The 26,917-nt window shown below is 34.5% G+C and overlaps 1 protein-coding gene across 1 annotated transcript in view; it reads left to right on the top strand.

Annotated features, from left to right (window-relative positions):
- The window catches only part of Elk (Eag-like K[+] channel), a 933,814-nt gene that overhangs the window by 574,241 nt on the left and 332,656 nt on the right, over nt 1-26,917 (top strand). The window contains exon 4 of the mRNA XM_085810949.1: nt 13,427-13,540. The gene's annotated coding sequence lies outside the window, so the exon portion shown is untranslated. The remainder of the gene's footprint in view (nt 1-13,426; nt 13,541-26,917) is intronic.

Here is a 26,917-nt window from a genome sequence, read left to right as displayed (position 1 = left end):
CTTAGAAAGTCCTCCACGAAGACATCCCTCCCCTTAGGCAGATAGCCCTCGAGGCTTTACCGTAATTAGATAACCTAACCTAACCTAACAGTCTTTAGAGGCTAAACATTTTGAAGGTATGAGATGAAATGAAAGACTAATTTCATCAAGACGTTTTGGTTTATTTAATAATGACAAAGCACACTAGGGCTATCTGCCTAAGGGAATGGATGCCTTCGTCGAGGACTTTCTAAGGGAAACTGGCTCGCATACGCGTTACATATGGGGAAAACCAAGAAAACGCCCATGCAGCCAGCCCGTTCGCGGGATTCGAACCTCGGACCGAGCGACTTTACCGCTCGGCCGCTGTTTCATCAGGAGGAAAATAAAAACATTTTTAGGTGACGCCCACATACATCACTGGATAAACTCCTAGAAAAGCATGGGATTCTCCATTTATGATACGATATGATGTTCTGTAACGTAATTTAATTTTATACAACCGTATAGTCTAAAACCAGTCGCTCTTCACTTTAATCTGCAATGATATCGTTTTTGTCTTTTCTGTTAACACAAGCTCAATTGATGGTATTTGCTGGTGTACACGTCCAAGTGTTTTCTCTTTGAACACCTAAATTCTTTGAAGTATCCTGAAAGTATATTCAAATGCGTCCAACTTTTTGAAACATCTTGGTAAGTCTGACAGCCAAATTTTCCTGCAAATTTTTGCTCACTTTTCTCTCTAATTTTCTTCTTTCCGTCTACAGTTATTTTCAGTGCTCACACAAGAAAATTAAGATTTTTCTATTGCTAGACTTCCATAAATTTTGCATTCTTGTCAATGTTTTTAAAATATCAGTTACATGAATTGCGTTTCAGCTGAAGACAGCTTTTCATTTTCTAGTCATTTTAACTGTAAATAAAGTTTAAAGCGAAGTCCAAAGGATAAATATTTTAATTAAAAAATTTTTGATAAATGACAAAGAAATAAAACAGTCCAGCAGGGTGTATTCTGTACCACCGAGCGATCCGATTCTTATATCGGCTGAAACAATCTAAATCATATTAAATTAATGTTTTTTATACAATCTATAACGCGAGAGAAAAATTAGCTTCTTAAAACATTCTTTCTAAGACGATTAATATAAAAGATTATATTTATATATATATTTTTAAAGCTGAGACTTGAACCAAACTGTCAAACTTTTAAAGTTTAATTTACATGGTGGTTATAATTAAAGTTCCAATTTGAAATGGTCATAAAAGAAAAACTACCGGACCAAATGTTATCAAACTTGGGAATCGTGTAAAGGAGGTTATGGGAATTTATTTTCCGCGGGAAAAAAGAGTTCAAAATCTCACCATCAGGGCAAACATAGCTCTGTATACAATATTGGTAAATGAAATAAGGCATGAAAACATCGGTTTAAAATGTGTCTAATAGTTTCCGAAACGTGTTACAAAGCATGTTCAATGTAGTGTCCAGCATATTCCAAAAGTTAAATTCTGTTACTGCATTCTCAACAGCAGCTCTTAGCATATCAGGAGGAATGTTACGGACATGTCATTGTATCATATTTTTCATTTCTGCCAAATTGTTTAGATTATCACCATAAACAGTGCTTTTGAGATAACCCCATAGCCAAAAGTCACAGAGGTTGAGGTCTGGTGGGAAGAGGAAGAAGTGTCGGCCTATAAGACGTTCTTTCGTGAAATGTTGCCTAAATAACTGTGCGACACACGTGAGATGGGGCCAAGCCCTGCATAAAAATCGTAGTATCTAAAATGCCACGTTACTGCAGTTCATGTATCACGAAACATTTTAACATTGACTCTAAGTGAGCTGCAATCACAGTGGTCCAGCTGTCGACTGCTCTTCAGAGAAAAATGGTTCAGTTATAAAACTAGCTGTCATTCAACACTAAACGGTGTGGAATGACTGCTGTGCAATCGAATGCAGTAGGAGAATACAATGGAACTAGATAGATAACATGAGGGATTTCTTTGGCGCAAATCCATTAAAAGCGTTTTGAATCAGTATCTTCATGTTTTAGGGCCGAATTGAGGCTTCAAAAATTACAAATTAGGGATTCTGTAAGAAAACGATTTCCAGATTATACGCACTTGTGCAAGTGATTTACTATCTCACATTTTCTAATCACTAATTCGTGGTTTTCACGGACGAATTTCTCACTTACACGGATGGCGCACTCGACGTTTATCGAATTGAACGCCTTTAAATTGTAATTTGCTTACTTCAAAGTTTCTTAAAGGTATACAACACATTAAACCCGTGTAACAAAAGCTTAAGTTAGATTTCGACCAATATTTCGTTTAACAATATTGCACACAGCTCCATTTCCCTCCTGGTGATGTGGTTTCGAACTTTCTTTTTTTCGCGGAAAATAAATTTTCATGACCTCCTTTACACGGTTACTAAGTTTGATAACATTTGATCCAGTAGTTTTCCTTTTATGACCGTTTCTATGTTGAAATTTAATTATAACCACTCTGAATATTATTAAATTTTAATTTTAAGCTATGCGTTATATATATACCATGCGTTAATTTTTCGCTTTTATGGAAAATAAAAAATCGAAGCAAATATACTTAGGATAATGGACCAAAACTGAAAAAAATTCCCCTCCCTCCGAAAACCAAATATTGAAACTTCGACCTTCAATTTATTGGGTTATCGAAATATTTAATTTGACTTATCTTCTAAGTCCTAATTCCGACATATAACAGTTCCGTCAAAAATTCCGAATTACTTAAGCTAAAGTAAAAGATTTAGTATATATTCACTGTATGTTAATAAAGTAATCAGAGTGTAATAAAAATAGATTATAGAATTTACGCTGATGCGACTTTTTGTCTGACTGCACAACATGTAATGGAAGAGAAGGCTTGTAGAGATCTGTTTTTGACAGGCCTCTAAAAGTAGATGTCATACTCCTTTTGTCTCTTCAATATCAAAAACCTTTCCTTTGAGAGGCAACTTTAGTTTTTGTTAAAGAAACAAAATCACAAGAAGACAAATTTGAAGAAAATTGCAGGACGATTGAATACACATACTTATTTTCGGAACTCAAGCGGTTCTCCGACTGGTTATTGAATAATGAAAAAATGCATTTTCATGCAATACAAAACTTTTGGAATAGGTTTTTTGACTGAAAACGTAAGATTAAAAGTCATCTGCTTAATTCACAGCCATTTACAAGTCAACTACTCGGGCAATTGCAGAATTGTTTTGATCCTGAGTTTGTAAGACAAACCTAATATCACTGGATTTAAACACTTCTTTAATATTCCAAGAACGTTCTTCCTTCTTTAGCTCATATTCCAAGAATATTAAGAGAATACAATTATTGCAAAAGAAATTGAATATTCATTTGCACTACGGCTTGGAAGTTTACTAATGTGTTAACAAAACTTAAATTTTGCTTTTTGTGTCTAAGAATACAATATTTTAAATATTTAAAAATAAAATATTAAATTGGAGATTTAATTGAGCCTCACCAGTTGCCTAGCATTTGAAGATTGTTAAATACTAACTGTTTGTTGCGAAGTTGAAGATTGTTAAATACTAACTGTTTGTTGCGAAGTCTAACGCAGGCTGCATGGTTGGTTTTCGTAGTTTTTTAGGTTCTCTTTACAAAGGTTCTCTATGAAAGCATTTTAATCAAATAGCTTCCATGTTCTTTCTATGTTCAAATAACAAACTAGCCTAGTTTAAGCGCGATTTCCAAGTGAAGTTACTAGCAAAAATCGAATACTCATTAAAAATCATGTAGCTTGCCAATCGGGAGTAACATGAAAGATACGGCCCCAATAATTGAATTGCTGTTACGGTACGCTGTTTCTAAACCTAGATGGTCATTCCTTAATTAAATAGCCTACCAGCGGCCAAGCGGTAAAGACGCTGAATACTGGTAGTTTGGTCTGAGGTTCGAATCCCGCGAACGGGCTGGCTGCATGGGCGTTTTCGTGGTTGTCTCCATGTGTAACGTGTATACGAGACAGTTTCCCTTAGAAAGTCCTCCACGAAGGCATCCCTCCCTTTAGGCAGATAGCCCTCGTGTGCTTTGCCATAATTAAATAATCCAATCCAATCCAATCCTTAATTAAATATAATTGATTTGTAACTTCTACTAGAGCTGACGGTAAGAATTGAAGTGTAAATAAATAATATCGTGTGTAATCTTGATTAATATAAAATTAAAATATTTGCATTCAAACAGAAAGATTTTTAAATGTTTGCAATTACTTTATAAGAAGGATTTATTAATAACCGTAATAATTACTTATTATGTTACTGATGATTAGGATTCAGTTCTTGACAATTACATTCTAAATTGGAATTTTAAGGATATAATGAAAATACGCTACGCATAAAAATACATTTTAGGATAAAATATGAGTCGTCGATTTTTTATGTTTAATAACTTCTTAAATCCATTTAATAAACATCGTATCCTCGTTGTTAATTAAATCCAGAATGTTGGGTGTCGTTTATATAATTATTCTTACTTGCCCACAGAACCTGCTGACTTATTCAGCCATTAAGTAGCTGCAGATCATTTCTACATAACCATTTAACTTCCATTAATTCAGTCTCTAGAGGAATGTATGTTTATATCATAATTCGAATTTTATAAAAATGATTATTCTAAATCTTATGTTTCTATAAAAATATACTGTTCTTAAAAAATATGGATGATAGTATCAGCCGCTCTTTCATCCACCTTCATAAGCAACAGTTTGTTTAGAAATAAATTATGCAGTTAATGTCATAAAATATTTTCATAAAATTCAAATAAACATCAAACTAAAATTCTCAGTTTTAGACAATTCGATTTAAACGAAGTTATTTCAAAACGCGAAAATATGTAAATTCGTGTATATCTTAGAAAATGTTGAATAAAAAAGTCTAATTTTTTGCAGATATGCTTAAAAATACACCTACTTTAAGATGCTGGTAAAATTTTCATAGGTTATAATTCAAAATGTTTTTCGAAAAATTTATAAAAATTATTTAAAAATAGAAATTAAAAAAATAAAACACAAATGGGTAAATTTTACTTGGAATGAACCTAAATTTCGAAATGTGAAAGGAAAAATAATAAAAGTTTAATAAAAAAGAGATATTAATATAAATATAAATATTTACCAAATTCAATTAACATTGAGGAGCTAAAATTTTGAGAGCTAATATTTTAAAAACTACTCGTATGATTTTTACAAACCTTGGTATTCTGGCATAATATGAGTCGTAGAATCGAAATATGGAAAAATATTGATATGTTATTTCAGAAAAAGTCCGATTTTGTGTCAAAATATCTATGTTAGAATAGTGCTATATATAAATCTAATATATATCCTAAGTCGCGCTTTCGAGACATGAAAAACGCAGTTTGAATTTTGTCAATCGGCCTATTAGAACCTGAGATATAGCACTGTCTCATTTTTTTTAGCAGTGTACATGCATTGTTATATTTTAGGATAGATAAACAAAGTAAACTAATGGATACTCATCTATTAAAAAGCTATATATTATTACGAGCATATAACTTTTATTTCTTTCTTCGGAGAAAATCAAAACACACATATACATCATTTTTAAGAGCCCACTCGATCTGAGAAGCTTGAAAAGCTAAATATACTAGAAACTGAACGACCCATAGTGCCTGTATGAGATAGTTAAACCTTTTTCAAAATTTTTATTTTAAAATTCATTTCGTTATACTGTATTTTTACTGTGCACTGAGAAAATAATAGAAATGAATCTATTTTAATTTGTCGTCTGAGAATCCAGAGAGCTGTCATTTCTAAAATATTGACGAACCTTATTAACTAGTTCAGTAGTGAAACAACGTACTCGTACATCTTACTTCCGACGTTTTAGGAACTTCCAGGGTTGAATCTTTTATTTAAAATTTAGATATCTGTAGCTATATTTACTGCTCTCTTAATTATAAAATTTAAGATTATCTGACTTCGAATGTTTAGTTCTATGGAAAAGATTGTCGCTTCAGTCAGACATGATCTGATTCTAAAGCTGAGTTGAATGCTAAAAGGAAAACATAACATAAGAAACTTGACGGAACAAACCATTGTCTTAGTCGGGGATTCTGGCCATTCATAATCTACACCCAGATTACATCAGACACTCGCAATTGCCTCTTCGACCCGTACTAGATAATACTCGGCCACCCAGGATTGATGCAATGGATTCTAAACATAATCGGCCTGTTATCCTCGTAACTGTTATCTCTGGTTCCGTCGATACTCGGCGGTGCAACGACTATGGCGGTCTCGACAACTTGAAGACAATCGGGAATATGCAAATCATCGATGACGAATATTTAACACTCAGAATAAGATCGGAGACATGGCAATGCCACTGCAAAATGCACCCTATAAAGAAAGAACTCTCTCAGTATAAGTAATGATTTATATCATTAATGTTGCCCATCTGTATGTGGAAGTTTCAGATCGGCTATTTAAATGTTAGTTGTTAAATGCACTGCATATAACATTTACAAATGTGAAACGTATTCTGTACTTTAATAGGTTCATTCCGCACTTTGCTCACAAATGTTTCTTTCTTTTAGTCAGTCTGGAAACTATAATCCACAGCAATTACATTCTCTTTAAGTATACTTTCATTAAGATTTTCGACTCTATCTGCGAATTGTACGTAAAGAAAAACATGTTCTTAAATACTCGAAGGGGATGCATATGGTATTTATGCGGGGAACAGAAAATCCAAACAGCGTCATTCACGCAAAAAGGGGAACTTTCCAGCAATCATGTGAAGTATTTCTAGTGAGCGACGTCCTAATATTCAGTTTACTTCTGAGCGGGGAGATGAGTTTTGTTTTCGCAAAGATGATGGAGAATGAGTTTTATGACAAAAGATTTCCATGCCTATCTACATCAATAGAATATCGAAACCTTTTCAATAAAAGTAAACGATAACAGTTTTCCACGTGTTTAATATCATTGGAAAGTCATTACTAAACTTTACAGGAAATTGATTGACTTAAAAGATGCTCTTGGTCTTACCTGAAATTTCATGATATATATATATATATATATATATAAAGGCAAACCCATTTACTTGACCATAACTAACACAAATTTTTCTTTCCTTTTCATAAACTGGTTGTATATTCTAAAACTCCCACAGTTTGAGAAAGTGTGCATTTAGAACAAAGGATAGATTTGGCGTAAAATTTGAATTTCATACTTTGTGGCTTTCTGCTGTGCGTATTTAATTCAGATGGTACTTGCGTGTTCAAACATTCTCTTCTTCAACCAAGCGTTGAGTCAGTTAAACCATTAATCTAATGTTTCTTCTAAATTTTTTATTTTACTTTTATATTCATTCTCTTCTGTTTGGATATATTTCATTATAATTATGTGTGTAGAAATGCGGATCACAGTGATGCAAATGTTAATAAAAGTCTAGTTTGTGGCAAATAATTGCAAAAACGTATGCTTCTTCATCAAATATCCCAAAATGATTATTGCAAGGAAACTAAGGTGCACAAAACACCTAAGCTCATAAACAAATTTAGCATAGAATACCTGTTTGAATTAGCTCAGTTTTAAATCAATTATAATGATGTTTTGTTATTGTTACGCATTTCTATCATTAAACCAGCTACCATTAGATTTAGACCCATGAAAAATTATGCCTACATATAAATGTTCTTGTTATTAATCTAAGTGAGTAAATTGCAAGTTAATTGTATGAATAAAAATCTGATAGTCTAAGGTTTTCTAGTCTTAGCTGGTTTTATGTTCCTTGCTCTGGTGAAATATATTCTTCACATTTAAATCTACGATTTATAAATTTCTGACACCTAATACTTGCAAGGCTTTAGAAACTTATATATTTAGATCAAAATTAATGCATGCAATCTAGCTTTCACCTGCTGCAGTAACAAGGCTTCTAATCTTACTCTCTATAATTGTAAATTCATTTAACAGTCCAGGGGTTGGCTACTTAGAAGGCGGTTGTTCTTTTTAGACCTGCACATTAGATTGGTTTGTCGCCGCATTTCTTTCCCCAAGTTGCAACTTGTTTCGTTATTTAAACTAATGTGCAACCAACCCAACGCTGACGGAAGTAATAGAAGGTAAAAAAATTACTAACATAAAATATAATTTTTTGTAAAATTATCCTTACTAAAGTATATGCACTTTGAGCAACAGTGATGACTGGGCGAGTTTCCCCATATCCATCCCAATTCTGATAAAGGTAATACTCACGGGGACTAATACCGAAAGTCTTATACGACTTTCCTGTCCAAGTCTACGGTACCGCGTTCTTCTACCATCCAAATTCCGGGTGTCAAACGAATAAACTTTATCTTTACTCAAAGACTCTCTATAGTAAAAATGCTTAGGACTTAACTATTCGAACTCTAGTTATCTGTATTAAATAGAAAACACCCGTTCAAGATAAACGTAAAAGGTCAGTAACATAGTTCCCATTTATAAGTCTAATACATAGCTACTGTAATGCAAAGTATAATGTAAAAAAAAATTCCACACAAAAAAGAACGTGTCGAGCACGAGAGGCGTAATAGAGAGTAACTGACTGCACTTGCCCTAGAGAATTCATAACAAAAATTCACCATGTCTAGAAAGACTAATGTAATATGAATGCCTTTGTTTTGACTATTATTAGAAAAGAAATATTGCTTATAATTTAGCAGAAAACGACTCTGTTAATTAACAAAGAACGAAAGGTATATAAATAGAACGTAATTTTCATGATGTTTATAGGCAGTGTACTGCATTAACTTTCTTCATTACCTCCTTCCCTAAATTTAACGCTTGAAAACGAAAAGGCGGAAATTATGCGATTCGTAATACTTTTAAATGGAAAAAAGTACGCGAAGACAATATATGAATTAGATATTTTATATTTTTAATGTTAGTTATTTTTTCAATAATACTTATTTTTGTTTCCATTCTATATGTTTCTGCTAATCCCTTGTATTGCGAATAAAAAAAATGTGCTGTTAAGCTTACAAGAAATAATCACATTTTTCTGTGCGTGTGTCATGACATAAGTGGTCAGCGGCAACTCTTTGATATGAATCCTAAAGGGGCATTAAATGTTTTCCTACGATTCACGCACAAATTTGTAATTTCTGTATGGTGGTGACAGAAGTAAAAATATGAAGAACGATAATTTATTATCATTTTAATTTGCTCGATAACGTCAGGGAATCTTCCCCGTCGCCATTTAAGTGGGGGAGAATACAAGGAACTATCGAATTTTCTCTCGTGCACTTGTATGTATAAGTTCTAGCTGGAGACGGAAAATTTGTGGTCAGAGTTTTGGCGTGGTTATTGGTGATTTTTCCCATTTCTGGCTTCGAAATTCTTGACCTCTCCAAAAGCACATAATATTGTTTATCTGGAGATTCTGATTTAAGCTGAAGAATTATATCATTAAATTTTAAAAACGAAGACAATTATCACCAGTTCGGATTCCACTGCTGTAGTCGTTAGAGGTGAATCTAGTAAGAAGGGCAATGGAGTGACATTTGACTTTTGCAATTACTTTAGGTTACCCGGGCAAGAAGAGACATGTCTCTACATAGATTATAAAGATGTATTGATCTATCATTATTGACATTAACTAAGGATTTAATCCTGATGTATTGTACCTCTATAATCTGTGTCTGTTTCAAGTCTCTTTTTATATCCATGAAAGGGAAGGATGATTGGAGAATGATATGGTTTTAAAACAATCTGGGAACAGATTTCAAATGAAGGATATGCGATGAAAATAAATAAATCTGAAAAACTTAAGTAACTGATCATTCTTGCGGACAATCCACTTCTTGCCTGAAGTTTCTAAATTATTATGCAGAATTGAAGTTAATAGCGCGTACCCACCACTGTCAGCTGATTCACCTTGTTCTGCATATTCATCTGAATTAATTGAGAAGCTTCTTAAAACTATGAACGCTGTCATACCTTTTTATGCTATTTAAATGAATAAAAACAAAATAAGTAAATTAAAGCTCATGAATGAATTAATATGAAGCTTAATTTTACTTGATTGTAAAGAACAAGTAATTTGAATATTTTGTCTTCTGAATTTCTAATGAAAAAGTAATTAGAATTTTACTCTTGTACACAAAAATTGTTGTTACAGTCTCTTTCCGCAATAAATAATGATTTTTTTCTATCATCATCTTTCAAATGTTCAATACAGCGTGGGTAAAGCAGTAGCATGCTTGAAAGAGCAATAAAGATGACCACAAAACAAAGAAACAATAGAAAAAAGAAAAAAAATATCATTTCGATGATTATTGTAATAATGCAATAAACTGGTCATAATATACATTTTCTTTCAGCGGATGCTTCGAAAGATCTCCCTGAACAGAATGGGTATAAATTGAATATATTATTATTTTCTGCATAGAAGACACTGTTTCTTTTGTCCACATTTTCTGCTTTAAACTTAATCCAATAATGAAAATTCAATTTTAGGAAGTCTGCTGAAAAGCATTATGTATAAATTGGTTCTAGGAATGGAATAAGCCCTCATTTTATTTGGAACGTGCTGTGTTGCAAATATAAATAAGTACTTTTTTCTTAGTTTCTGTCTGTTGGGAAGTTGCAGAACTCATTTGGTTGCTTTTAAAGTATTGTTATGCAGTTTCGTACCGGAAGTTTTCTCCTCAGCACTGCGTAATACAAATAGCAACAACTTTTCTCTCCGTTGCTATGGGAATATGACGTCATGACGGACTGACGTCAAGAACCCTTTTATAATATACAGTCGAAAAATGGTTCCTGTAAGCAAGTATTCTTTTCTCTTGAGAGAGGGAATTTTTTAGACATGTTTTCATTTGGTAAATATCACCTGATGAATCGCATTAAAAAATTGCTTTCTTTTTTAGGAACAGATATTTATTTATTTAGAGTTTCGGTAAATCTAATTTAGTAGATAAAACGTAAATAAAACATAGAAAATCTCAATTAACTAAGCTTCGCCTAACCAAATGCCAGATTAGCAGAAACAGTGGAAAACATGTCAGTCAGAAAATAAGCTCCCAAATGCTTTCTAATTGTTTTTTGCTTATTATACATAATATATGGCAATATAAAAATATCTTATCTCGAAAAGTTGTGTTACTGCAATTAGTAGGAATAACACGACTTTTCGATGTAAGATATCTTTATATTGCCATATATTGTGTATAATAAGCATTGGTATTGTAAGAATCCGCAATATAGTCTGTCTTTCACCATCAGCCCCGTTTAACAATGCTATTCTTCTGGACAGTTGCGGGATCCGGACAATACCCGAATAGTCAGTGAAAGGCCGCCCGAATGTCTGGACTCTGCTCTCACCTGTCACCTGTAGCTTCTTTTCAAAAATCAAAACATATTTTAGAATGAAAACACGTCTTTAGAGTTTAGTTCTCAAATATTTGTGAACTAAGAGATAAATCAGTATCCCTGGGAAGGCTTTGAGTATCTAGATTCATCATTAGGTTATGGAAATCAAGATTTGCGGTGAACTAAAAGAGTTCTCGAAACTATACAATCTGCGAAAAAAGGAAATGTGAATTTTCCATCTAATCTTGAAGAGTACATACGAACCAATTTTGCACTGCAAATAAATCAGTTTTTTAAGAAAAGCAAATCGAAAGTGATAATGCAGCTTTACGGAAGTCGTTATGAGACGATTTGTGACAGATTTGCCAACAAGCACTTCTTTATCCAAACAAGCATTACCAATATAATATGTAATGATTGGTTTCAAGTAGATCAGAGACCACCTGATCCTGTAATTTAAAGTGACGTTTTACTACGGAGGCCAAACGTTCATTGTAACAGTTCCTTAATTCTGTGTTTAATGAGGTAAGTCACACACATTTCACACCAAGAATGATAATTGCAGAGCCATTTTTTACCATCAGTAGACACTTCTGGCAGTTTCTTTGCACCACCTCGATCGCGCCCACGGTGCGTAAGCTAATCCGCGGGTTGCATGCTACGCTTCTAATGATTTAGTCTTCTAAAATTCTACGCAATGACATTTTCATCTCTTTTCTACTTAATTTTACATGCAAACTATCGAAATCAATAGCACAAGTGCTGATTTATTGCTGCACTGTACATACGCGTAATACGAGTGATTGTACTAACGTTCAAACGTAAGTTGAAAATACAAGGTATGTAAGAAAGCACGCGTAATGGCCGAAAAATATAGTCTTATCACTTCTAGCAATGTTAATTTAGAATTCGAACAATGACATGTGAATGTTGTTGAGATAATTAGACTGATCACAAGAGGGAGCATAGAATATTTCCCCCTCTAAATTTTTATTTGAAAATGAAACATGTCAATCATAACCAACAAGAACAAATCCCGGTTTTGGCGCATTTGTAGTTCTGTTTGTAATTGTAATGTTTTAACTTCTACCGGAAAGAGGTGTTTCTTCCGCCCGACCCCTCCCACTGCATCCGGCAGATAGAAGGAGCACTGCAAAATATCAAGATCTTGCCTGCGTGATGCTTTAAAAAGAAATTTTTGTCTTTCGGTTAAAAGTATTCACCCACTCCTGGATTAGTTAAATCTTCACCGGCATTCCAGACCAGTTTCTAATATGTCCAAGAGCGATCACACGTGACACTGTTGTCGATATCCTTCCATGACTAATTCAATCACTCGCTCTCTGTTTGTTGACGCATGACTGGAAGATGTGCCAGTATCCGTCTCAGATTATTGGGAATTTGTGTATGTACTTTGACCATATCTGCCCTGATGTGCCTCAAGGCATTTTCAATAGACTGTCGTCTATACAATGCTGCGCGATCCCTTTTTTTATCTGCATAAAAGTTGTCCCAACAACATGCGCAATTTGCTTTTTCAGCTTCTTTATGAAAGAATTAAGGGCCTTTTTGCTTTAAGACTGTAAGCATCTTTTTCATTGCAGATAAAAGTATTCAGCTCCTTAAGTCATTTCTTAGAAATGCTTTCAGAACACTTTTTTAAATGAAAAACGTGTATTTTATTTATATAACGTGTTTAGTTAAACAATACAACAATGTGTATAACGTGTTTAGTTTAACAATACAACAATGTGTATAACGTGTTTAGTTAAACAATACATTATATAACATGTTAAAATAACACAGTATGAGGACTTTCTGCGCCTATTCTCATTAACAGAATTACCATTTCATTACAAATCCTCTTTCATTTATTTCACTGAAGAAAGTTACGTAATATTTTTGGTTTAAATAGTCTGCAGTGCAACTGAATTATAATTATATTGAAGCAATAATGAAAATGACACTATTGAAACTGTATTTTCTCGTTCATTGTTTTGATAAATATATTGTTTTAATTTTTTATTCAAACGTTTCCGTAAATATATAAACGATCCTTATTTTGTAGGTACTGCCTCCACTTACCAGTGCGCTGTAAGGAGTCAAACTGTTAAATATGTGTTAACTTATGCTTTTGCATCTTTATCCGGCTGTATCACTTACAAGTTTGAATCATCCCATGGTAAGTGCTAGAATTCCATAACTGTTTCTAATGTTTATGGGATGTCTGCATGAAAATTGTCTGCATGCATGTTTTTAGATATTGTAAAATCTTAAAGATTTTATAATATCTAAAACACTGAAATGCTTTAAATATTCTATTTTGAATAAGATTTGAGTCTAAAAATGGATGAGGCTGATTTTAAGATCCTTAATGTAAATGATAACCTGAAATAACTGGCAGTTCTGTAATTTTTTTAGCTTTAAAATTACTTACGGTGGTGATTAATGCACTTTTCAGAACTGATTTGCGTAGGGAAATAAATATACAGGAATACAGTAGCAAACGGAACCCATCTATTACAGTTATATATGCATACAGGAAAAAGATGAGAAAGGATATAAATAGAACAAAACGATAACTCTTATCAAATGCTGCAGTAAATGCTATAAGCGGCTATGGTCTTCTTCTGTACAGGCTTTAATCCTTTAATGCGGATTTTGCTATTTTGATTTTTAGAGAAGAAAATTTTTCATAAATTTTTCAATTTATTTACTTGCGCCTGGGATTTATGTTATGTGCTTTATGTGTGTGCTTGTTGCTGTAAACAAGAATTAATTTCTAAACAAAATGCTGGAAAATCATAACAGATCTTTAGAAAGGATGAAAAAATAAATAAGTAGAGAATAAATAAATTTTAATAAATAATTTAAAATGATAAAATTTAACAAATAATTAAAATAAAAAAATTTATAAATTGAATTTTAATTAAGGACAAATAGTAAAATAAATCGTTAAAATACTCTAGCTTGTCTTACTGGCGGCTTCTGCTAGAGTTACAATTTTATTCAAAATCTGAGAAGTGCAAGAACCGAACTCCAATATATTTTAGTTTAATTTTAGATGAGCCGTGAGCTCCTTTCTTTACGCAAACGTCTTAGAAAGTGTAATTGAATTAAGTTTAGTGATCTCGATGAACACTTCTATGGACGATAACACGATTTACAGAAACATTATGTCCGAAGCAAACGTTGTTTTAATCCATTCCTTTAATCTAAAAGTCATTTGAAAACTAATCCGCATTATGTGATCTCATTAATTATGGGAAGCGGTGGTTAGCTCTTCTCCAATCATCGCTCAAAATTTAAACAAAAGATTCAACTCTATAAATACTCCTTTGATGAAATGTGCAGTGCCTTTGCGCCTACGTTCCTCTCACTGTGGTAAGGCGCTTTGCTTTCTTTTCCGTATTATCTATTGTCTAGCGATGTAATCAGTTATATAAAATCGTGGGGTGCTTGTCTCACTCATAGTGATATGTAAAAGAGAATATGTGTCATCAGATATATTCATCAAGCAAACAAATTACGCGGAGAATCTACAACTACTTTTGGGTTCCAGATTCCATTAATCTATTACCAATTCTATGTGCATACCACTCATATCTATAATCATGTCAGCCATGATAAAAATAATTAGTGTCTTCTCTCCCACGCATTATAAAATATTATATATATATATATGCGTGTGTGTGTGTTTAACATCAGATTTTTAATGCAGTTACTGATAAACTGGCACCAAGCGTGGTCGTTCTGTAGTGAACTTTCGCCTCTTCATGAAGTATTTGTATGAAGTAACAAAAGCAGTTGCTGGCAATTGAAGCGACTGGTTATTATTTGCTTAACATAAAAAACCAATTCGGGATAAATCAATTTTGCTTCTGCTTCATTTTGACTGGTTGTTTGAATTTAGGTTTAAAAAAATCTAAATTATTATTTACTGAAGCTTATGTAAGTGCCTACGTCATTAGCAATATGTAGCAATCGTATAAGAAGGAATGATTTTGACGCAATTTACAATAACTTATTATAAGTATTTCACAGTTTTAAGACAGAAAAGGCAAACAACCAAATTAAAAAAGAAGATTTAAAGATCTATTGGAAATTAAAGTTAGTATTTTATTTTACACACCTCCCTTTGATAAAAAGTCTTAGCGGTTGAAAAGCTTTCGTAGAGAAGAAAGCATTAAAATTTAAAAGCAATATTATAATATGGAAAATATAAATTATGAAATTTCGAAGTAAATGTTTTATATATAACTGCAAAATATAAATTTTGGCTATTATATCTTTTAAAATAAATTTAGTTTTTAGAGTTAGGTTGAAATTTCAACCCTTAGTCCCATTTGAAAAAGTCCTGTTTTTCACAATCCAGGAAATTACCCAGCTTGACACTTACAAAGAAAGAGCTGATTTATGCAAGTTTTTGTTTCGTATACCTAAGTTATAGGAAAATTATATGTAAAGGGCAATGTAGGACAAGGCCTCTTTTATCTGTGTAAACAGCAACACACTCGCGTTCTTTCCTTAACCATAACCTCAAACAGAAATGCTTGAATGAAAAATCATATTGTAGGTTTCTGATAAACACTACTTTAAATTTCCATTTTTGATGCAAAATATTGATTTCAGAATATCTGTAAGACGTACGATTATGGTTGCGCAACTGAACGTTTCGAGGCAGGACAAATCACTCAAATCGACATAGCGACAGGCATGTCGAAGAGTGTTATCATTCAGTTTTAGAAACCTGGGGAAGGTTGAAGTGCTGTCTAAAGACAGTGTGGAGGCCATACGAAGACACAACACTCCAGAAGGGAAGACGTGTTATCCTAGTAGCGGAAAGGACAAAAATTTTACTTCTGGCCAGAAAGATGCAATCCTTACCAACGCTTCCGGCTTTCGCGTACCTGCGAGAACCATTCTTTGCAATTAAAAGCTGTTGGCTTATATGCTTCTTGCATGCATTCCTCTACGAAAACACCGTAGTAAGGAACGATTACATTGTTGTAAGGAGCATATTCATTGCTGACAGCAACAGTGGCCAGAGTCATACGCTCTTTCCCATCAATAATTATTCTTGACATTGACAAGTGTGAAGAGAGGAATTCGTTACCATTGCTAGAATATCCAGGAGACTAATCGATATGGACGAGGGGTAACTGTGTGATCGGGTATTACGCGAAGGGCAGAATTACTGTTTAAATCTTTGCCGGAGGTACAGTGTTATCACGTTAGTTATTGCACCGATATTGTCCTAGAATGTCCGTCTTTCCCGTCCTTGTTCAGACTATCTGTTTGTCTGAAGTATCCAACAAGCAGAGAACGATAATGAGCGCGTGACATGGTCAGCATATTCCCAGTACTTAAATCCCACATAGCATTCCTGGGATTTTATTGCTCATAGACAAAATCCTCCTTGAACCAACCATATAGGAACTCAAAATCAACCTGGAAAACTGAGACAAAATCTCCTTTTTCTCGACAGTTTAGTGGACAGTTTGCGTAAAAAATGACAACTATGCATCAGTGTCCGAAAAAGTCACATTCCATACTGCAGTAATCATGGCTCTCATTCAGTCAGAAAAAACATTTTTAGTAACTGTTAAAAGTATCTGCTGGGGGCATCTTTTTTTCCTATGTTTTTCTACCATAGGGCGATATTGGTATCATTTGAATAATAATGATACTTCAGGAACTCTGTTAGATATGTGGCAGGTCACATTTTCTTGTACGATATTTTTCATATGACGAAAAATGTCTTTGTTTCTGAGCAGTTTTCAAGCAGTGCAATATGAGTTTTCACAGATGGCTTTTCAATTTTATCCAGAGACTACCATACATATACATAAACAACAAACCCCACAGTTACGAAATTGTAATTTTTATATTTATAATGTCTGTATTAGCATCATAAATATTATAATAAGTTATTAAAATTATACATACGTTCTTCTTTATATTTCAGTCTAATTTCTTTGCTTTATAAAACTCAGAGATTTGGGATTCCCTAACAAAATATTTTTATCAAAAACAAGCAAATTCACTTTAACTGACTAATATGTTACTTCGTTAGTGTTGTTATGTAGAGAAATTATCTGATAGCGTTATAAAAATTAGGTGAATGATTTTATGATTTATGGAAATCTTAATTTTTATTTGATTATGAATTATTTATTTTAAGGCTTTAATTTTGGGGAAAGACAGATGCTTCTGGGAATATTATTTAGTTTAAAAGAGTATTATTTATTTTCCTCTATTTGTAAATCTTGTACAAACTTTTATTCATTGTGAAAGAAGCAGGGAAAGGGAGGCAATTTTCGCCAAGTCATGATTTCGCGCGCTTTAGAATGTTCGAGAAAGAATTTTCATTGTTAGTTGACCTTAAGAGAGGAAAGTACGTGACGGAAAGGTCAAAGGTTGCTACTTGTCTTTCAATGTAAGTCATTCAGGTTTTGGCGATTGAGGGTCCGGTTGTTGGCTAAGTGAAGAAGGGCGCGCATGCGCGATCACCCTTATTTCCGCATTCTGGAGTTGAAAACGAAGATTTTGCCATAATTAAGGGGGCGATAAGTGAAGCCATAGTGGGAGCCCGTTTTGGGAAGGAGATGAAGGAAATTCGAGTTGGATACACACTTACTTTTTGACTCACTCTCTGACGGACTCGCTGATTTTCGGGCTTGCTGGACAAAAATGTAATTACGAAGAGAGATGTTTTCCGGCGGGGAGCGGCAAATATGCTCCCCGGCCGCGTTTGGTTAAGAGGCGAGACACACTTACTCTTGACCGGAGAAAGGAAAAGATTTAGTCGGCATCGAGCAGTGCTTCCGGCGGGGAGCGGCAATTATGCTCCCCGGCCGCGGCTTTTCTCAAAAATGCGAAGAAAAAAAACTGTTGAGCGAATAACAAAAAAATTAACAGAGAATTGGGTCTCTATCTGTATCGGCAAAAGTCAGGACGATGTCCTCTGAACTCCGACTTGAAAACAGAAGGAATTATGTCACCTTAGTCAACTGGAAGCCTGCGTTAGCCGTTCTCTAAAATGCCGAGCTTAATTGTCTACGTTTTCCTTGGTGGAGCTTAGAGTCTGGGCAGACAGCCGTGCGGTGTAAGCTGTTCTCTTGCTTCCAGTGGGAATAATTTTCTTCTATGGAAAACAGTAGCAGGCGTAAGATTTGACGGTATAGCTGATGTAATTTATTGTCGTGCCGATTCGAGTCTCTGTCTTGCGGATTTGCCAAGTGACGTAAGGATAGAGCTAAGATATGAGCTCTCCTCCACTTCAAGATGTCCCCTCAAGATAAGTATTATTTTTTTTTGGTGTGTTGGAACTTTAGGCAAGTTTTTTCAAAAACGTTCTTAGCAGTAAAAACAACGTCGAATCTAAAATTTAACTCTCAGGCCATAAATTGTTTCCCTTTCCTTTCTTTTAAATCACCAGACGAACCTTAAGTTTTTTTATGAATTTAAATGAACAGACTCTCAGATGAGGTTAAGATTTTTCTTATTGTGTTGTAATTGAATAAACTGATATTTAATCTGGAACCTCTTACAGTATGTTTTCTTTATATATTTAATATGAACTTTTCCTTTATATCTTGTATATGTTTTATGTTTTCGATCCTCTCACGGCGCGGTCCCGGAATGCATTTTTTTCACAACGCAAAAATGCTGTACACGTTTCACTATACGATTACTGCCTTTTACGGCAAGTAGTTTCATATTTAACATTTAACAATATAGGAATTTCAGATATAACATGGTACCTAGAAGTAAAACTATTTAACCTTGGTGTCGAAACTTTCTTCTATATAACATTGGTGCCGTGAAGTAAGATTCATAACATTATTTCCTGGCGTGAACTTAAGCAATTTAACAGTGTTTAAGAAGTTTCGAGCTGTTACTTGAAAAAAGCCTTCATTATTTACATAAGATAACTGGCCTTTTGAATACTGCATTGAAATATTCCATAATTAAAAATATCTGTAAAATTATAGCTTATTCATTAGGCGAAAACAATATGTAATAATTTAGATGTTGATGGCATGTGCTGCTAACGATGACGGCTGATTCATAATGAACTAGATGCAGTTGTGGCAGCTTGAACGCTTTTTATTTATTTACAAAGCGATACTTTTATTGTAGAAAAATATATTTGATACAAACACAGTTAAATTGGCAGCACGCGCTCGTTGTTGAGTGAAATTTTACAATGTGCATGGGGTGAATGCGACGACAGAAGCACATTTCAAAAGTATTTGTTTTTCCTTCAGCGTTATACCCATTTGTCGCTAAAAGCTTCAGTAACAACGCTTAAGATTATTATTGGCTGAATTGCTATGTAGATACGTTATTAGTGCTATCAGGATCAATGTTCCGTCTTACCTTCTTCGGGAACATGCAAGGACCTGACTCGGAACAGAGAGCTTACTAAAGCTATGTTCAATAATTGTGGGAAGTAGACAGGATACACAAGAAGGGTATACAAAACCCTTTATTTTTCTCTATTTACAATAATTTCCGTACTTCTGAATACAAAGATCCACTACTTGTGGTCTAAACGTAAGAATATAAAAATAGAACTAAACTCTAACTTAACTTTGAAATAATAACGTGGAAGATTGGCCTTATATTAACAGGAAGCCGTATGTAGTACAGAGAACTGCTAACACTACAATACGTTTAAAAATTATCAAGAGGATTAAACCTCTGGCCTGGAAGGCAACCAGCAACTGAGTAAAACTTCTAAGGTAAGCGGCCTGCTTCGACTTACTGCTTCCTCTCTCTCGCTTGGCAAAAAGCCACAACTTAAGTACTTGGCGTTCGCCAGACAAATTTTGCATGAAAACGTTAACGCTTATAATTTTGGCCGGAAGTAGAAAATAAGAAGTGATAGTAAAGATTTAAAATAAAATAAACGTTAGTAAAACTTAAGATCCTTACAGTGCTACATAAATGATTACATCATTAATTAATCGTTACATCATTAGCGTTACGTAAAAATCATTCGAGAAGGATTCATTTTAAAATGACACAATTAAGAGAGATTTATTATAAGCAGTTAGTATTTTAAAATGGAAAAAAAACAACCAAATAAGGAAGGAAAATTAAAGGGCCTTTTATAAATTAAATTAGCATTTATCTGATCTTTATATATATATATATATACAAGGGGTGATCAAATGAAAAGGTACGAAACGACACGGTGGGTACAAATGTAGATTTTATTCAAAATATACACCATAGGACTGAGCACAACGATCCCACTGATGAACAAGCCGCAGGATTCCTTGTTCCCAAAATTCCTGTGGCCGTGACGAGACCCTGTCCTTCACAGCGTCCTTGAATACGTAGTCCGAGTTGAAGGGTTTCGCTTTCATGTGCTTCTTCAGTGGACCAAACACATGGAAATCACAAGGCGACATCTCCGCACTGTAGGACGGATGGTCCAAAGTCTCCCACTTGAACTTGGCCAGTTCCATGTGTGTGGCTTTGGAGACGTGTGGACGCGCGTTATCACGGAGCAAAACCACACTCTCCGTAAGCAGCCCCGGTCTTTTGTTCTTGATGGACCTGCGTAGGCGTCGAAGTGTCTCACAGTACACATCTGAGTTAATGGTTTTTCTGTGCTCGAGGAATTTCACAAGTAACGGACCATGAACTTCGAAAAAGACGGTGAACAACACTTTACCTGCTGAAATGTTTAGGGGTGGTGACGACGCATGCTTCCACTGCATGCTGTTCCGCTTTGTCTCTGGCTCGTAAAGATGGCACCAGGTCTCATCACCTGTGACGATCCTCTCCATGAAAGCGGAGTCTTCCTGATTACCGAAACAAATGTTGCAGTGCTAGCCCCATACAAAGTTCCTTTTGCTGGTCGGTGAGCTTCTTCGGAACCCAAGCGGCACACACCTTCCGATATCGCAACCTGTCGTGAACCACATGTTTCCATAGCTGACATCCACCTTCACCTGTCGCAACCGTCCACATGTTTCCATAGCTGACATCCACCTTCACCATTCGCAATATCACATTTGTCACATTCGCAATGTGACATGCCGATCACTTCTGACTAGGTCGTCCACCTTGTCGAGATCGCTCGTGATGACAGTCTGGCCTGTCTCGGGTCATCACCCACAATCTCACGGACTGCACGGAAACGGGCACTCCATTTTCTGACAGACTTGTCAGAGACACATTTCTCCCCGTAAACTGTCATCATCCGGCGATGGAAAGCTGCTGGTTTCTCACCTTCCGCTGCCAGAAATCGGATAACACCTCGCTGCTCCTCAGTCGTCGAAATTTGCAACGCGAACGGCATCCTGGCCTCATACGGACTGCCGCATCATTTGGACGCCGCTTTTGATAAGAGCTCTGCTCTCTCCTGAGCATGCGATCGCCCGCGCATGCTCCGATCCCAGTCAGAGATTCCAATCGCATCCCAAGATGTCTCGCTACGTTCTCCCATGGCAGAATACGCAAATATTTAACCGTTACGTTTTTACGTCGTTTCGTACCTTTTCATTTGATCACCCCTTGTATATATATCAAAAAGAAAGGACTGTGGAATCCAAAAATAAAATAAAAGTAAAAAAAAAATTAATTTGAAAAGTATAAATAGTAGCCTGGTACGGTTTTCACAGAACTACTTAAAAAGGCATTGTAATTTTTAGTAAGGAAAAAGCTTATTGACGAAATAGTTACACTTTTTCCGGGCAGATAATGCTGTAACGTTCTCAAAGAAGTGGTGTTTCGTACTGGACTGTGTGACGAGTACTGAAGCACACCGATCTAAAGTGACGTCATGAGCTTGCAAATTGGGTGTTTTAACAAATGGAAATAAATAAGGAGTGGCGTAATGTGGCTTTTATGAAGCGTATGCACAACTACCGCTTTTGGGTGGGAGAGAGCATAAATGTTATTTGGGAAACCCCTTTATATCTAAATCGAAAATGACAACATGAGGCACTTTCATATCGTTACACGTCTTTTTTTTGTTTGTTTGAAAAATTCAACAAAGACTAAAACCGTTTCTGTCTCAGCGAAGCGTTATTTAGCACTTTTAAGGTAACAGAATCATTTTTTACTTGTAAAAGAGAAAAGTTATCTATAATCCAACACGCTGGATTGAATTGCCTTCGCTTTTCCAGCAACTACTCAGATCGCCATTTGAAGATAACCGTGTCCTTAGCCATTCTTTCTTGCAAGAATGTCCACATCTTACATCTTGTAGCTTCTGGTTATGGGTCTACTTAAAACCAAATGTATACAGACGATGGCCATCGCCAATAGCCACAGTGAAATACGTTATTCGCCACCTACGTTATGAACAGTGCTGTTCTATTATAGAAACTTTTGTGCCCTGATCGTTATAGAAATTAGCGATGCTGGCTGCCGTATCGGTGGGCCTTAGTTCGAATTCCAGAGATTATATGTAAATATAGAGAATCTGCGCAGCATAAAGCATGTTAAATGCTGGCAAGCTGAATGTCTTATGGACTAGTTGGATGGTAAGAGATTAGAGATGGGAGACACACAGATCCATTTTTTCAGGGTGCTGTCCATCAAAATTGTGACTAAGCCCTACAGTTAGTTCTATGGAATATTACGTATGCAACCAATGGTGATACTCTACTTCCCACTTCTTCTCGAACATTTATTAATGTTGTGTTCTATACGAACTTCTGACACAATCGATACACTTGTGGATGAAAATGACTGAGAAAGTGACTTGGCAAAAAGTCCTCATTTTCGTCTGGAATCATACAATATTAATAAAACTTTAAATAAAGTTTGAACGAAATTGAAATATGGTATTTACTATTAACAATTTACTTTCTGTATTCAGTTCCAGTTAAAACTTCAGTTATGATTTTGTACATTTCATTTTAGTATTAAAGAATTAGATATAAAATGTACCCAAAATGAGCAGAAGAAGAAAAAGTATAACATTTAGTCACAACAAATCATTAAAATTTGTATTTTGTTACCCAAAATAAATTATTTTTAAAATTAATTCCACTCAAGTAATTTATGTATCATGTGCTATTTGAGTAAGTGACTCATCTAAACCATTAACGATTTAACTCGTTTTCAGACGTATTACGAAACATATGAAAAATCACCTAAATAATTTTTATCAATTTTCATTAATCTATAATGGGAACATAAGTAAGTAAGAGACTACTTTAGAAAAAAATTGCTGAAGTTACCGGAAATAAGGTAAATTGAGACTCTATAATTTAAAAAAAAGTATGTTTTCAAGATCTCTTAACTGCTTACTTGAAACTTCGATATTTAAACCTTGCAAAATGCCTAATTCAATTAGAATTAGGTACTACCTGCTTTTAAATGCATAAAGCCACTAAAACATGTACTAATTTCAAATGTACTGTAATATTCGAATTCATTAATTGATTTTCGCATCCCCAGTTCCGTAATTAGTTCCTTTATCAGTTAACAACAACTACGTTAAAAATAAAAGAACTAGTGAAATCATATTTCGCTTACCGCCTACGTCCTTTCTTATATACACAAAGCAGAAACTCTCAATTTGAAGTTATTAAAGGCGGAGAAAAGCGTGTTTTTTCCTTAAAACCATTTTTAAAAAAAATGTACGATGATAATTTATGTAGACAGTTTTATATTGATTTGTTTGTGAAAGAGACTTATATTCCTTTCCTAAATTGGAATATTTTTATGTAGCAAAAAACTTGAGATCTTTACAGAAAGAAGAATTAGCTTTCTCATTGCCTATAAAAATGAAGAATAAATTGAATAGATTGCTTTTAGAATAAATTGCTTTTTTATGCAATCAAAGAAATATTTTCTATTATGTTCCTTTTAGTTGTTCATAAATGGTAAAATAATTACAAATTTTGTATTCTTTATGTGCTTATTCATAATCTTAGCCCATCTCCGGGTGATAAAATGGCTATAGAAAACTGATTGCTAGTCGTAAATCAAGAATACGGGTTCGAATCCTGCACAGATATTGTATATATCCTACGGATGCATAATGGAATAAGTAACATTTTCTGAAAACACGCTTCCCGAGTATTGGTTAGAAGGAAAGTTATTATTTACGGTATAACAATTAACTAACAGTATTATATAACAATGGCAAAAATGGTAATTCGATGCTGTGTCTTGTGTAGGTCAACCAACCAGACAGAGGAGCACTAACTAGTAACGTAAATACGTAAAACTTTTAATAGGAAAACTGATATAAAAATTGCGGTCGACGAGGTATTGAAACTGCTGTCCGTCTGATAACAATTTATAAGGTATTTCTTCCATCTTCTTAGCGTGCCTTCGTGGTGTAGTGGTCTGCACGCTGGGCGCGTATTCCAAAGGTTCGTGGTTTGATTCACTGCGAAAGCTTGCTCATTTTTCATCTTTCCTTCTTCCAAAATACCTAATGTCTCTACAGTGGCGCCTGAACTAAAAGGTGTTGAATGATGAATCTTCACCACCAGGATTTGGCGTCTGAGTTCCCTAAAATCCCCAGTCACCCTTTAAAAGGGGGAGTATATAAAGTACTTCTCCCGCCTTCTTAACGTGCCTTCGTGGTGTAGTGGTCTGCACGCTAGATGCGAATCCGAGAGGTTCGTGGTTCAATTCCCGGCGAAGGCGTTGCTCATTTTTCAAGTCTCCTGATTCGAAAAAACCTAATTTCTCTTTAAGTTTAAGACTCGGGTATACGTGTATTGTACTTTCCCTTCTCTTCACAGGTGTAATATCTGTCACCCTTTGTGATGCATCTTAGGTAACAGTATTGGTGATAAGCCTAAATGGGTGACAGATTTAGCAGATCCAGAAGTATGTTTAAGAAATAGGTGGCCAGTGATTAAAAAAAAATAATATTTAAGATTCATAATATCAGTATTCTTGGATGATTTTCTGCTTAAAAGGATTGGAATTCATAGAAGAAACTGCTTTTAAAATTATCTTTTTGCAGTATTAGAATGGCAAATAAATCTTTTGTACTTTTTAGGGTTTCACTTGGTAATGTTAATTACTCCAATAACTCTAACAGAGATGAAGAGAATTATCGCTATGTCTGAAACAAGGACAAAGTGTTGAGAAGGTTAAAAATAACCTTTCTTTAAGGACACAAGAGAAATTTCCTGTGCTACAGTAAAAGCCACAACTGGTGGTGATGCAAATAAATAGAACAGTAAAATTTAAGTTAAAGTGAAACAGCAATCAAAGACTATACAATCATTACCAGATATTAGGAGTTGAAGGAGCGCCAAAATTTAAGTGACCGCAAAGCCCAATAATTGCTACTATCAGAGCTAACAGGAAACTTAACAGTAGCAGCGTATCCCGGAATGACAGTAACACGCTTGTCTACTCTTTTGCATTCTGGTGAGGAATATGGAACGAAGAAGTCATAGTAAAGGCTGAAATTATAAAAAACTGGCTATTTAACAAAATTCCTTACATCCTTTTGCCAAAAGCTCTATAAGGATTGGATTGCTCAGATTATGGCAAAGCATGCGAGAGCTCTCTGTCTACGGTAAGGCATTTGTAAGGGAAAGTGGTTTGTATTCTCGCTGTAGATGAGGAAAATTACGAAAAATTTCATGTTCCCATTCGTTTGTTGGAATCTGAACCCGTGTCATGCAACAAATGTATAGCTCTGCCGCTGGAGGGTTAAAATCAAGTAAGACGTAAGTGAAGTTATCCATAAGTGAAACAAAGTGAAAAACACGGTTAAAAGGAAAACTATTTTGTAACTAAGTTAGTTGGTGAAATGTTTTCGTACTGCCTTATTCGTAACGAAAACTTTGCTTATCGAAGCAACCAAATCATTCCAACATCAAAAAAAATCCCACTATCCACTATCATTCCAAGTATCCAAGAAACCCTCAAAGGATCAGTTGCCTAATATACTCACAGCATAATGAATATTAAAATAATGCATATCTTCTTGTAAATTTAGATAGCATTAAAACTACTAATCTATCAAAATAGTAGGACTTAGTTTTCTCTGGTAAAACGGTACGCATTAATCATCGGTAATTCTAATGATAATAACTATGTTTTCATAATTTTCTTTTTGAGATTTTTGATTTGGAGACTTGAAATTTAAGTGTATGATTTAAATACTACTAACGTTATTGAGGAAACTTTCAAACCTTTGTTAATGACCTGATTACTTGGTCAATGCTTTTATGCATAGTTTAGTTGTTGTAAAAAATTATCACTATCCAGCAAACATATGTGGATATATTTATATTTATACAATGAGCAAGATATGTTTATGATGTCGTGGGAGCAATCAAACAAAATATGTTGTTGAAAAGAAGTGTATGTTTTTAGAACACAAAATTAATCGTTAGAAAGTTCTGCAACTTTCACACGTTCTCTTGTTTCTCCACATTTCGCGTAACGTATTCATCAAACCACCATTCCTTCTAATTTTGGGAATTACTAAATTCTCGCTCTACTACAGAAACTATCTATTGTATCATATAAATTGTCAGTTTGAATACGTTTGACTAGTTTACACAGCATGATGTTTTCGATTTAACTTTCGATCAGCAGCAGA

The sequence above is a fragment of the Stegodyphus dumicola genome, chromosome 2 (assembly GCF_044657685.1).
Source record: "Stegodyphus dumicola isolate Sdum_Otavi_A_Nest chromosome 2, ASM4465768v1".
Lineage (NCBI taxonomy): Eukaryota > Metazoa > Arthropoda > Arachnida > Araneae > Eresidae > Stegodyphus > Stegodyphus dumicola.
The sequence above is the reverse complement of the archived record's forward strand: the minus strand, read 5'-3'. Positions and strand labels throughout refer to the sequence as shown.